The 15,079-nt window shown below is 36.0% G+C and overlaps 1 long non-coding RNA gene across 1 annotated transcript; it reads left to right on the top strand.

Annotated features, from left to right (window-relative positions):
- The first annotated feature begins 2,725 nt into the window (after positions 1-2,725).
- On the top strand, positions 2,726-6,346 carry LOC115975641. Its single transcript, XR_004088155.1, has 3 exons — positions 2,726-2,878; positions 6,155-6,191; positions 6,284-6,346. It is a non-coding gene; the product is annotated as an uncharacterized LOC115975641 (long non-coding RNA).
- The last annotated feature ends 8,733 nt before the right edge of the window (positions 6,347-15,079 follow it).

Raw genomic sequence — 15,079 nt, forward strand, 5'->3', positions numbered from 1 at the left:
TCAAAAAATATATGATTGTATTAATCTATGAAACGGCAAACAATTTTTTTTTTTTAAGTGACTTAGCCATGTTATATAACTACAAGAAATCTGGGTTTAGCCGACATTTGTAAAACGTCACTAAAAACCCAAAAAACGTCACTATAGCCACAAATGGCCTACAGCGACTTTTTTTTTTTGTGACGTTCGAAAACGTCGCAATAGAACGGTCGCTATAGGTCTATTGCGACGTTTCGAAAAACGTCACTATATGGTACTCTTTAGTGGCATTCAGAAACTTTTAGTGACGTTTTATAAAACGTCACTAAATAATATAACGTTTTCGTTCATGATGTAAGAAAATACATTTATTCTTACATTTAGCGACGTTTATAAAACGCCGCAAATAATCACACCAATAGCGATGTTTCAAAAACGTCACAAAAGCATTTATCCTTTTGCTTTTTAGTGACGTTTTTAAAACGTCGCAAAACCTACTCATTTTTTTAAAAAAAAAAATATTAAAAATGCTATATAAAACTATTGAAAATGCAATAATAACTAACATATGCTTGCAATAAGCTTGTAATAGATCAAATAGACCTATCATCGTTATTCCACAATATCAAATGTCCAATGTTAATGAGTCATGGTGGTTGAGAATTTAGTAACAATAATAAAAAAAAAAATATATATATATATATATACACACACATATAAAGAGCATTTAGTTGAGATTATTTACACATTAGTGGGTAGTGAGCTTTTTAAAAAAATTAATTTCAAGCTAGCTAAACCACAAAACTAATAACAAAAAAAATTCAAAATCTACATACTACAGAAAAATTGTAGGAAAAAAAAAAAAAAAAAAAAAAAAAACAAGATTTACAAACTTGTACATAAACTTACAATGATTTAGCCTTTGATGCTCAAGTCTTTTTGCTCAAAAATCCAAATTTGAATAAGAGTTTTCTGTACCAAACTCCAACCAAAACAAGCAAACAAAAAAAATTAGCACAAAAGTTTCATGACCTATTAAAGAAAAACTAAATCAAAGCAAATTCATAAGCCAAAATACAAAGACTCCATGACCCATTAAAGAAAAACCAAATCAAAGCAAACCCATAAGCCAAAACACAAAGACTTACACTTTAAAGAAACTTGAACACCAAAAAAGAGGGAAAAAAAGAATGGTAGTGGCAGTGGGTGGTGGCTAGAGAGGGAAGAACTCGTACATCATTGGGTTGGCGGTGGCGGCAATGGCTAAGTGTGAAGAAGTGATAGGGGGGGGGGAGGGGGGAGAAATGGAAGTAGGAAGGGAAGTTTGTTTGAGAAAGAAAAAGGACTGAAAAAACGTGTAAGGAAAGGAGACCAAAAAAAAAAAAAAGGACAAAATGGTGGGAACTTTCCCACTTAGTGAAATTTTGAATGGGGAACATATAGCGACGTTTTGAAAACGTCACTATATCTTTATCCAAAACGTCGCTATATGTTTATCCAAAACAAAAAGAAGAAACGGTGGGAACTTTCCCACTCAGTGAAATTTTGAACGGGAAAAGGACAAAAATTTTGGGGAAACAAATAGCGACGTTTTTCCCCAAATAGCGACGTTTTCAAAAACGTCGCTATTTGTTTCCCCAAAATTTTTCAAAAAATATGGTCTGAGTTCTTTAAAAACTATAGTGACGTTTTCTAAAAACGTCGCTATAAACAAAAAATACGTCACTAAAACTGTACTTTTTGCGGTGTTTTAAGAAACGCTGCTATTATTTTGGGTTACAACGACGTTTTTGGAAAAACGTCGCGAAAGGATCACTCTTTAGCGGCGTTTTTGGAAAACGTCACAATATACTATTTATAGTGGCGAATTTAAAAACGTCGCTAAAAAAAACGTCGCCTAAATCCAGATTTCTTGTAGATATAGGAAATTCTATATATTTTCTTAAAGTGTTTTTTGTAATATTACTTTAGGGTTTGCAGAAATTTTGCATGCAAAGTAGGTACCTTGAAATGATTTTCGTGTTTCCAACTTAACTTCCATCATTTTCAGCAAAAAAAAAAAAAATCGATTTTCAAATTTTCTGAATATCCAGAACTACTGGGGGAAAACTAGCATAATCAAGTTGCTGATAATTCTCTAGATAATATGATTAGAAGTGTGAATTGATTTATGAGAACAAAACAAGAATGAAAATAACAAAGCAATTATCAAATTATAATTGACATGCAACCAACACGTCTCAAATTTGACTATGAAACAAACCTAGCTATTATGACGTAAGTCAATCCACGTCAATTTTAAATACCTAATCACATAGACATGTCAATTTTGAAATAAAGACAAATCACATGTGAATTTTTATTGTCTAATCTATATATATATATATATATATATATAACCGAAACCTTTGAAACTTCCACAATTTTCCACGTCAGCACAATATAGAAAAAAATAAATAAATAAAACTTTTCTAAGACTAAAAAAATAAACTGGCATTATCAAAAAAAAAAAAAAAAACCCAAAAATTTCAGCCTTAAAAAAAAAAAAAGCTCAAAGCCTAAAAAAGGCTAAAACTGAAAATTTCGTTCTCCCCAAAACCAAAACCTGATAAAAATAAAAAATAAAAAACTCTCCCCCTTAAACACAAACACAGTAACGCAAACTCATCAAACTCCCCCTCTTCTTCTTCACGCAATCCCATCTCCATCTTCAAATGCACAATTTCCTCCATGCCTCTCTCTGCATACACGTTCCCCTGCCTCCAATCTTTGTCCCTTCTCTACCTTCAAACCCCTAAACTATAGTCCGCGGGCGCCAGCCACCCACTCCTTTAGTGGCAAAAAGTTTTTGATTTTGAGACTTTACCATCTGACCAGATTCTCTCCGCAAACATTACTGGTAGGTTTTTTATTTTGTTCTATAATTTGGGATGTTAAATATGATTTAGGGTTTCCTTTTTGGTTGTTAAATATGATTTAGGGTTTCGTTTGGGAGTGTATGTTTTGAATGATTAGCTTAGATTGATGGGTTTAGAGCCCGTAGTGGGTTTTATTAATTTCTATTATTGGCCGCCAGGGAGACCTATTGACAAAAGATGTTAACAACAAAAATATGTGTTAAATGTTATTTAGGTTTTGTTATTTTGGGTTAATTTTTTTAATTTAGTTATTTTGGTTATTGGCATGATAGAAGACATCTACAACACCAAGAAGCAAAAAAGGTGGAAATATAATTGAAAGGGTTTCTGGGTGTTGGTTTGATAGTCTCCCTCAAATGTGTGGGACTCTATGATGGTGAGCATGCTTAGATGGGATGATTTTGTGTTGATAAAGGAATTTGGGTTAGGGTATGGTGGCAGACCTATGTGTTTTAGTGTTTTTTTTTTTTTTTAATGGTTTTTGCTTCATTTCTTAGATTTAGATGGTTTATCCTTGAACACCGTTCTGTAGTTGAAGCTTGAATGTTGTAGTGTAGTCATTTGACAAATGCAAATTAATTGTTGTTTAATTTTGTTGCTTTAAATTTAAAGGTGTTCATTCTCAAAAAAAAATTTAAAGGTTTTAAAATCTGTTGAATAAGTTAGGCGAAAATGCACTTTTGGTCCCTACATTTTGGGCCTATTTACAATTTGGTACCTAAATTGATTTAGCTCCTAGGTCAGTCCCTGATTTTCAAAAATCATTTTTAAAATAGTCCCTACCATCAACCCAGTGACAGAAAATGCTGAGATGGCAAACGAAAGTGCCAGGTGGCATGTTAGATCTGACGGGGCTAATAAAATAACATTAATAAATACCACATCAGCATCCATGTCAGCATTTTAATGACAAGTCAACATTTTAATGACAAGTCAGCATTTTAATTAATAAAAAAATAAAAATAATTTTAAAAATATTAAACTGAAAAAATTCAAAATCAAAAACAAAAAAAGAAAAAACTTTTTCAGAAGAACATTGTTCTTATTCTTCCCCAGGACATGAACTTCATATGCTTCATGTTCTTCCCCAAATCAAACCCAATAAATCCAAGAAATCAAACCCATGGCTTATAATTTCTCTTCTCCACACATAACCTCTCTTCTCTTCGACCCTCACTCTCTCTCTCTAGCTCTCATGCACTCCAACTCTTCTTTCTCTCTCTACCCTTCTATTTCCCTTCTCTCACTCCCGTGACTTGCGATTGTTCTTGGTGGTTTCGTGGTTGTGCTTCGGTGATTCGTGGGTCTGATTTTGTGGTTGTGCTCCGGCGGGTCGTGGGTCTGATTTCGTGGGTTTTTGTTGGCTATGATATGGGTTTGAACTTTGTGGTGGTCAGATTCGTGGGTGAGGACGTGCTCGATGGTGTCGCTGTCGGTTTGGCCGCGGGTCGTGGGTGACTGTGCTTCGATGGTTTTGATCGGTTCGTGGGTCCGACTAGTTCATGGTTCGTGGGTTTTTTTTTTTGCCATGGATCGTGGCTAATTTGGCCGTGGGTCGTGGCTAATTTGGTTCATGGGTTTTTTTTGGCTGTGGGTTGTGGTTCGTGGGTTTTTTTTTGTTTGGCTGTGGTTGGTGGTTACAGATTGAGAAGTGATAGAAGAGGAAGGTTGTTGGGTTGTGGCTGCTGTGGTTTGTGGTTGTGGCTGGTGGGGCAATGGTGGAGGTGATTCCGTTGAAGCAAGATGACCCAAACAAAACGCCAACACCGATGGAGCTTCAGTCAATCACGGATCCAAACGAAACCCAGATTTAAACTGAAAAAGCTATGGAGATTCGGGCATGGGTCTTTGTTGAATTTTTTGGGTTTTTTTTTTTTGTGTTTGTTTCCCAAGAAAATTTCTAGGTTTGGGGTTGTTGGAGATTAGTTTTTTTTTTTTTTTTTTAAGTTTATGGGTTTGATTTGCTGTAGAATTTGGTGTTGATTGTGTTAGAATTTGTTGAGTTTGATTGTGTTAGTTATGTTAGGGAAGAACATGTTCTTATGTTCTTCCAAAAAAACAATGAAAAGCAATTAAAAAAATACAAATTTAATTATTTAATTTAAGGTTTTGTTATTTTATTTTATTTTATTTTTAAATTTTCTGACATGAATTTTTTATTATTAAAATGCTGATGTGTTATTTTTTTAAAGCCAAATAATTTTTTTTATTATTATTTTATTAGCCACATCAGATCTAACATGCCACCTGGCACTTCCGTTTGCCACCTCAGCATTTTCTGTCACTGGGTTGATGGTAAGGACTATTTTAAAAACGATTTTTGAAAATCGGGGACTGACCTAGGAGCTAAATCAATTTAGGGACCAAATTGTAAATAGGCCCAAAATGTAGGGACCATAAGTGCATTTTCACCAATAAGTTATAATGATCATTGCAATAGAATAAATGTTTTTTAAATCAAACAACTACAAGATTGTGCTTTATGTTAACTTGGGGTTTTCATTTAAATAAAGCAAATTGATTTATAAGGCAAGTAGTGTTATGGTCAAGTGTGAAAGTTTTAAATTTAAATATTGTCTTGGCTTTTGGATCCTTGGGGCATATTTTGATATGATTAGGCAAGGTCACTGTGCGGAATCCATTGTGTCATTTAGAGTACAAAATATTTACATTTCGAACTCTATGAAAATTGAGTGCAGTTGATTTATGCTTGGTAAAAAATTTATGTCTATTCTGTGAAAGTCCTCTATTGTTGTTTGGATTATTTTTTGTTTCTTTTCATGCCAATATGGTCTGTGCTGTGACTGATGAAATTGAGAGAATTTAGTTGAATTCAAGGCGACAACCCTACTAAACATTATTAGACAAGAAGAGAATAGTTTTTTATGGAATAATATTTGCTACCTCTTATTGCTTGAGCCATAGCTTAAATACAATTATGACAAATTCATTTAAAGCTATTAAAGATGTGTGTTTGAGACTTATTAAGTTTTGTTACAAAGTGAATATTTTATATCAATATCTATTTGTTAGCATGTGTTTGAAAATTTTAGGATAAATGAGTTAGTGAACTATAATTTGTTTATTTTTGCTTTCCAAATTACAAGTAGTGATATATCCTGTTAAATTGGCACTGCTTTCTTCTTTTTTATAATAAATAAAAAAAATTGAAAAAATTTGTTCTTCCATTGGACCTTTAAAGCTTTCAATTTGAAACTTTTGTTGTGAAAAATAACTGGTAGTGATGTTTGTGGCAGATTCGAATTTAGGATTGAAGTCAATCTCGATGCCATGGTTAGTTTTCTATATTGTATGTACTTTGCTTATAGTTTATTGTTTATGATGCTTTGTTTACTCACCTATTTAGAGTAGTGTTCATGTTACAGACACATCTAAGAATTTGGAAGCCCATTTTGAAGAATGTCAGCACTCTAGCAGAGAAGTTCTCCATGGAAGTCACACAAGATCTATGTTTATTTGTACTCCCTCAAATAGCAGCATAATTAGGTAGGATTTCTTACGATTTGTGTTATCATTGCTGCTAGGTTGAAAGTATTCAATGATATATGCAGATAGCTAATTGCTGATTAGTAAGCCTACAAGTTGCATGAGAACTTATTTGGAAATACATGGTAATGGTGGAAGCATTTTTTAGATAGAAATTATGGGAAAATTTTGCTAATAATAATAGATAATTTTTCTGGGCGGTGATTGTTTAATGCAAATTGTTGGGATGGGTTTTAGGGCCAAGAAAGTTGAGAGTTATGGACACAAACTTGAGTTATGCAAGGTTACATGTATTGGTAGAATTGGTTGCGTGTTTAAGTTTGGAATAGGTGTGTATCATAGTGTTTACTAATTGAATTTGAGATCGACATTAACATTAACTTGGCATTTGTTTAGAGAAATTAAACAACTACATGAAAGATTATGTGTTTTGTATGTTTGCTTTTGTTTACTGTGTGTCTTAATATGGATGCAGGTGGGGTAATAAATTTGTGCTATCCTACTAGGCAAGAAGCAAAGACAACCATGAGATTTCAAAGGTTGATTGGAGATGATAATTTAAATGGAAGTTTTAGCTAGATGACATGACTAACAATTCCTATTAAGAAGAGTATTTAGTAGTTCCATTGGTTTTATTATAGTCACTGTTTTTAATGATTTTTTTTTTTTTTTTGGTTAAATAATGCAAAAAGTAAACCGTATATCAATGATATGTTATCAATGACTAAGTTTGGTTATATATATAGCAAAAAATTGTAAAAGAGTCATGAAGGTTGGTACTGGAGACATATTGAAACAAAGGAAAATTGGAAAGCTACATACTGATGCAGGTTGGTACTAAAGACATATAGAAACAAAGGAAAATTGAAAATCTACATACTGATGCTTTTGTGATTACTCATTTGAAATTCAAACCAATTTCAAAAATATAGTTTGTGGTTTAGAGCATTTTCTGTTTTCACTAATTGTGTTTTGTTTCCATGTACCTGTTTTTAAAATACATGTAAATTTGGTCAAATATTAATTTTTATGCCTTACAGGGCTTTGAGGAGTACATAAATTTGATTTTGGAAGATGTTGGAAAACTCAATATCAAGAGGGAGAGCAAAAAACTTTAGGTGGGTTCATTTTCTTATTTTCCTTTACTTTTAATCTCAGAAATGTGCATACTCTAAATGTGGTACATCTATTTTGTTATTTGTCGATTACATATAAAAAAAAATGTACAGGGTAGATTCTTCTTAAGAGATGCAACACAACAGTCACCTCTCTCTCTCTCTCTCTCTCTCTCTCTCTCTCTCTCTCTCTCTCTCTCAATAGTGGAAATAATGATTTCAGAAATTGTGTAAATTGGCATTATGTTGCCTTTTTAATCCCATTGAGGTCTAGCATCTTTGTTTACTAGCAATGTTAGAATTTAGATATATCTTGGACATCAAGAACGATTAATGTAATTTATGAAAGATATTTGATTGAATGAGTATGGAATTAACTATATTCGAGTAATTAATTGTATTGGAGTGTACTTATATCAGTTATATATTTTCTAAATATGATCTCATGATATCTCATTGTATGTGATAGATTTTATTACTTTGTAAGTGATAGATTATATTGGTTTGGTATATAATTTATACCATGATATAGATATATATATATATCGTACGGGTTAGCGACTAGTCATGTTAATTGACAACAAGCAACTCATCTAGTGATTAGGCATTAATAACGTGATTAACATTATCAAGGCCAGTGTTATTGCATCTACGTGTTCAATGGTTACAAGTGAAAAATGTACGTGCTTAAATTTGCTTGCAAAAGTCAATATTTATATCATAAATACATAATCCCATTTCCTTCCCCAAAAAAAAATGGAGAGGAGCTTAGACGTGAAGAACCTAGTTTTCGATAGGACAGACTTTTGGATACAACTTCATGACTTCCCTATTCGCAGTCTGAATGTGAGAGTGGCCAGGGATGTAGTTTTGATTGCGGTAGTGGTTGTGGGGACGGATGCTGGTAGTGATGAGTGTGAAGAAAGCTATTTTATGAGAGTAAGGGTGGGTATCGACATCACAAAACCTTTTTGCAAAGGTAGGAATATTGTGCTGCGAAGTGGTGAGGAGAATTGGGTCAATTTCAAGCATGAGCGACTGCCTAATGTTTGTTATTAGTGTGGTCTTCTCACCCACCATGACAAGGATTGTCTCGTTGGTTTGAGAAGGAAAGGAGCGGCGAAGACAGCTGACCAACAGTTTGGTTCATGGCTACGAGCAAACACCCCAAACTTGGCAAAAAATATGTGGTTAGGGTGACTGGGTACAAGGAGGAGATTAAGGAATATGATGTGACTTGTCGAAGCCTGGATAGGGATGATATGGATGAGGGTGACAAGCAGGTGTTGTCAGGTTCTGAGGTTGATTCGAGGATGTCTGTGGCGGATAGTGGGGCTAGGGATGAGCGGTTTGATTAAGTTAAGGGGGCAGTGAGCTGATTACCGTGGACCAACCCGACCAGGTGATGGTAAGCTCGAGTTCACAAGAACGGGAAGGTGATGGACTTGAACCGAGGGACCTATGCTTTCCTAAGGGTGGAATTAGTGAGCCAACACAGGTGTTCTTAGACCAAGAGTTTCAGGCACAGTTGGTGGATATCGACAAAGAACTGACAAAGTTCGATGGCAAGGACAAAGAGGGGGAGGAAAGTGCTGCTAAGAGGCCATGTACAACAAATTCTAGGGTATTGGAGTCAGCAATCTATTTGAAGAATTTGTCTACCCAAACTAATCCGAAGAGACAGCCCCCCTTGAATAAGAAATTCACTCGGGTTGTCAGAAAAATAAATGGTGTAAAAGGGTTGTCGGAGAGGAGGGAGAGTGTGCTTGCAAAACATGCTAGGAGGATTCCAATGATGCAAATAGGTGATTGAACAAAAGGGTGCCAACAATGATGGGTTCAACGGTGGCGGCTAATAATCAACCCTACCGACAGTAATGAAACTCTTAGCATGAAACTGCAAAAGGCTTGGGAACCGTCGTACAGTTCAAGAGCTTGTTGATATTGTGCAAGCACAAGATCCCATAATTATGTTTTTTTCAGAAACATGGTCAGATACAGAGCATATGAGATGGATTAGAGACTGAATTGGTTTTGATGGATGTTTCACTGTACTGACTACTGGGCGAGGAGGTGGATTGGCTCTCCTTTGGAGAGCTAATGCGAATGTTTGGGTGGATAGTTTTTCAACCTACCATATTGATTCTATTATTAATGGATGTTCGGAGAATGCGTGGAGACTAACTAGGTTTTATGGGGAACTAGACAGGGACAAAGCCAGGACTTAAAGTTAGGGGGGGCAAAAATATAAACAATTTTTTTTTTTTAAACTCCAAATAAACATTCATTTAGTATTAACAAACCATCAACAAAAACAAATACACAAAATCTTTGTTTTTTAATACATTAAATTGCATTAACAAGCACTCATTATACACAGCAGACAAGCCTCAACAACTAACTAAAACACACTAACAGGCAAGCAGTGTATACAATCAACTGAAAAAAAGAAAAGAAAAGAGAATACAGACAAAATTTAACATTGTCAAACGCAATGCACAGCACATGGGTGATGTGATGTGTTAGCCACAACTATTTTTTTTTTTAAATTACTTTCACTTTATTAAAGAGAGAACTCTACCCCTCTCTCTCATATTTTCGGTAAGTGTAGACTGTAGAGAGTTCTCTCATCTCTCTACCTCTTTCTCCTATTTCTCTTTCACAACTCAGATTATCAACCAACAGAAATTTAGCAATTTTTTGCACTAGAGATTCAGACATGAGAGAGAGATAAGATATTCATATTCCCATAATAAGAAAAAAGAAGAAGAGAGATTAGATATTATACCAAATTTGGGGGCAGTGGACTGATGGTAGTGTGGTATTGACCTATTTCTTGCTTCTGCTATTGCTTTGTTGTGTTGTGCCTATGCTTGTTGTGCTGCCGCAGTCACTGTACTAGCATTAAAAAATATATATATATTTTGGGGGGGCAACCCCACGTCCAACTACAGCTCCATCCCTGGAACCAGATACAAGTAAACAGGATGATGGATGGAATATGTTACGTATGTTGAGCTCAAAACCAAAACTACCTTGGTGTTGCTTTGGAGACTTTAATGAGTTACTCAAGGTGAAGGACAAAAAGGGTGGTGTACCTAGGGCACATAATCTGAAGCAAAGCTTTCGTGATGTCTTAGACTAATGCGGTTTTGTGGACTTAGGATTTACAGGGCTGGATTACACATGGTATGGGAGACGGTGGGGGGAGTTGATATGGGAAAGATTGGATAGAGGAGTGGCAAACTACGAGTGGTTAGCTAGATTCCCCACTGATAGGGTGAAGCATTTGGACTGTTTTACCTTAGATCACCAACCAATTCTTTTGTCTCTTGTTGCTAATGGTGAACAACAACGATGGAGACAGAAGCCGTTTCGATTCGAAGCTATGTGGACTTCGAATCCGGCTTGTAGAGAGGTTATTTCTAGGGCATGGGATTGTACTACTGAGGGTACACCTATGTTTAAAGCAACTAGGAAACTACAGAGATGCAAGAAAAGTTTAAAAGCCTGGAATCGAGATCATTTTGGCAATGTGCAGAGAAACATAAAGCAAGTAAAAGACATGTTATGGAGAGCAGAGGAGGTTTCGACCAGGTCAGGGGATTATGGAGAGGTGGCTAAGCTAAAATCTGAGTTAAATGCATTGTATGAAAAGGAAGAACAGATGTGGAAACAAAGGTCTCGGATTTAGTGGTTGAAACATGGTGATCAGAACACAACATTTTTCCATGGATCAGCTACTCAAAGAAAGAGAAGAAATTTTATTAGGAGACTGTGGGATGAGAATGGAGTATGGCAGGAGGATGAGAAGGTGGTTTCAGCCTTGCTGAATAATTTTTACACACAGCTATTTTCCTCTTCAGACCCATAAGAATTTGAGCGTGTGCTGGATGGTGTCCAAGCCATGGTTAGTGATGAAATGAGGGATGCTCTAGCTCAACCATATACCAGTGAGGAGGTGGGAGCAACAATCACAGAGATGACCCCACTTAAAGCACCAGGCCCTAATGGTATGCCCCCTTTATTTTATCAGTCTTTTTGGTATGATGTGGGTATGGATATTACTCAGGCTGTGTTGTCCAGTTTAAATTTAGGCTCTATACTTAAATCTATAAATCATACATTCAATACTTTGATTCCAAAAGTTCAAAATCCAGAAAGGGTGATGGAGTTCAGACCTATTAGCCTCGGTAATGTGATCTATAAAATTGTTAGCAAGGTGATTGCTAATCGCCTCAAACCCTGGCTCAATTCTATTATTTCAAAAACTTAGAGTGCTTTTATTGCTGACAAATTAATTACTAATACTATCTTGATAGCTTTTGAGTCTTTGCATCATATGAAGACTGACTGCACAGGCAAGAATGGTTTTATGGCGTTGAAGCTAGATATAAGCAAAGTTTATGATAAAGTGGAGTGGGCTTTTCTTGAAAAAATCCTTCTAAAGATGGGCTTTGAAGAGTCATGGGTGGCTTTGATAATGGAGTGCATTACCACAATAACGTATTCTATCTTGGTGAATGGTGAACTGAATGGCCTGACTACACCTTCAAAGGGTTTACGACAGAGGGATCCTTTATCCCCTTATTTGTTTCTGTTTTGTGCGGAAGGGTTAAATGCCTTGCTCAGTAATGCAGCAACGAGAGGAAAGATAAGGGGTTTTTCACTCTGAAGAAATGAGCCTAAACTAACTCATCTATTTTTTGCAGATGATTGTCTATTGTTTTGCAAATCTACCCTAGAGGAGTACAACAAAATTCAAGAGTTGTTAGCTTATTATGAGAACATTTCAGGCCAAATGTTCAACAAGGAGAAAACAACACTCTTCTTTAGCAAAAACACGAGTGAGCAAACAAAGAAGGCAATCAAAGTTGCTCTAAATGTCCTGGCAATACAGCATTATGAGAAATACTTGGGGTTACCATCTTTTTTTGGGAGGAATAAGTCAGCTTGCTTTACTCAAATAAAAGAAAGGATTTGGTCAAGAATACAAGGATGGAAGGAGAAGCTTTTATCGCAGGCGAACAAGGAAGTTATGATTAAAGTGATGGTCCAATCTATCCCAGCCTACTCGATGAGTGTTTTTAAGCTTCGGTTGGTCTATGTAAGGATATTGAAGCTATGATTTGAAAGTTCTGGTGAGGTAATGGAGACTCCAAGAAAATCCATTAGATTAATTGGAGTACGTTGTGTTCATCTAAATCCATTGGAGGCATGGGATTCCGTGATTTTCAAAAGTTTAATCATGCTTTGCTGGCTAAGCAGGTTTGGCGATTCATAGCTCACAAGGACACTCTTTTATATAGAGTTTTTAGTGCTAAGTATTTCCCGACTAGTAGCATTCTTGAAGCACAAATTCACCCTAAGTGTTCTTATGCATGGAGGAGTATATTGCAAGCTAGGGGAGTTATTGAGAAAGGGGCTATTTGGAGGGTTGGTGATCTTCAGGAAATTGATGTGTGGTTGCACCGCTGGCTGCCTGATCTCACTCACAGCAAAATTTGCTCTCCTAGAGCTGATTTGAGTGTAGAAAGGGTGTGTGACTTGTTCCACACAAATATGAGAACTTGGATTTTATTAAAAAATAACTATAAAATTCAAACTACATTATTAGTTAGACAATGTTTGAAACAAATTTCATTTCTAACAAATCAAGTCTAGAGGACTCGATTTTGCTCTTTGGAAATCGAGTGTCTGACACTCGATTTCCAAGTGCAAATTCACTGGGCAAAATCGAGTGCAGAAAACTCGAATGGTTAGAAACCAAATATGTTTCAAACCTTGCCTAACTAATAATATAGTTTGGGTTTTATAGTTATTTTTTAATAAAATCCAGAGAACTTGGGACCCCAGTAAGCTTGAGAGTCGATTTTTGCCTTGGGAAGCCAAGATGGTTAGTAGGATCCAAGTGAGTGAGGTTGGAGTGAGGACAGGTTGATCCGGCCCTACACGGTGGATGGAGAGTATAGTGTGCGAAGCGCATACCGTCAATTGGTTGCTGATGATACTCACGGCATGCCGAGCTCTTCTTCTCCGGGTAATTCTCAGAAGTTTTGGAAGAAGATTTGGAATAACAAAGAGCGTCATTTTCTATGGCATGCTGTCAAGGATTCCCTCCTAACGAAGCAGAATTTGAAAGCGCAACATGTACCTGTGGATGACACTTGTGACTACTGCATTGATTTTCCGAAGACTGTCCTGCATGCCTTTAGTTATGCGATGAGGCTCGGTCTATTTGGTTATGCGATAATTCTTGATCTAGAAACGCTGTCGGTCTTTTTACGATCTCGTGGAGGCTCTGTTCAATGAAGGTTCGAATTATCGAATTGCTCTATTTGCTACAATTGCCTAGGGACTATGGCAGAGACGCAATCATATGAGAGTTCATCAGCCCGCTTTGTAACTTCAAGAAATTGGTGATCAAGCAACAGAGTTAGTTTAGCAATTCCTCGAGGTACATAAACCGGACCTGCCTGTGGTGTGTCATCGACCTCGAGCTGGCTGGCACCCTCCACCATTAGGCTGCTACAATGCCAATGTGGATGCTACTCTATTTGAAGGCTTGGACTGTATGGGGATCGGAGTGGTGTTTCAGGATCATGAAGGGTGTATTATTGCAGCTCTGAGTCAGCGGGTTCGCCTGCCCCAATCAATAGAAATGGCAGAGGCCTTGGCAGCGAGAAAGGTAGTGGTCTTTGCTAAGGAGCTTAGTCTGTCTGATGTGATCATTGAAGGAGACTGTCTTCGAGTTGCTCAAGCTCTGGCTGCCTCGGGTCGATGTAATACATTATTTGGTCAGGTGATCGAGGAGACTAGACAGATTGGGGCATCGTTGCAGCAGTGCCAGTTTCTGCATGTTAGACGGGAAGGTAATTGGTTGGCTCATGCCTTAACCAGGAGAGCAATTTTAACTGCAAACACAAATGTATGGGTAGAAGAACTGCCTCCAATCCGATTTTCCTTAATTTCTTAATAATATTATGCTTACCTTTTTATCAAAAAAAAAAAAAAGGATAAAGAAAGTAAGCATAACAATGACAATGGATGACAGCACACAGCGGATGCCACTTTGTTATGATTCAAACAACAGCATGTGCATGTAACTGAAGTTGGACTCTCGGCTCAAAGGGCTCAAAGTATTTACATCAATTCGTAAAAACTCCGTCTATTTTAATTTTTAGTATAAAAACTTACTCTTTTTTTATTATTATATATTCACTTTTCAAACACTCAACATCAGATTATCTATTTTACACTATATTATATTAAAATATCAATTTTTTATTTTTTTAATTATTTATTTTTCTTCACACACAATAACCACCATTTACTCTCTTCCTTTAGCCTCGAGATACATAAAAAAAGAATAAAAAACTACATACAAGTGAATAGTATCAATGTAAATTTACTAAGTTTTTTTAGTAACTTTGCAAATTTACACAATTTTAGCTTAACTGATGTGAGTGATTTTGGTATTGAATATGTAAAATTTGATACATTTTTCTATTTTGCATTGATTGATGCAAATGCTCTTACACAACCGTTGTTACAAGCTTG

This window comes from Quercus lobata, chromosome 2 (assembly GCF_001633185.2).
Source record: "Quercus lobata isolate SW786 chromosome 2, ValleyOak3.0 Primary Assembly, whole genome shotgun sequence".
Classification (NCBI taxonomy): Eukaryota; Viridiplantae; Streptophyta; class Magnoliopsida; order Fagales; family Fagaceae; genus Quercus; species Quercus lobata.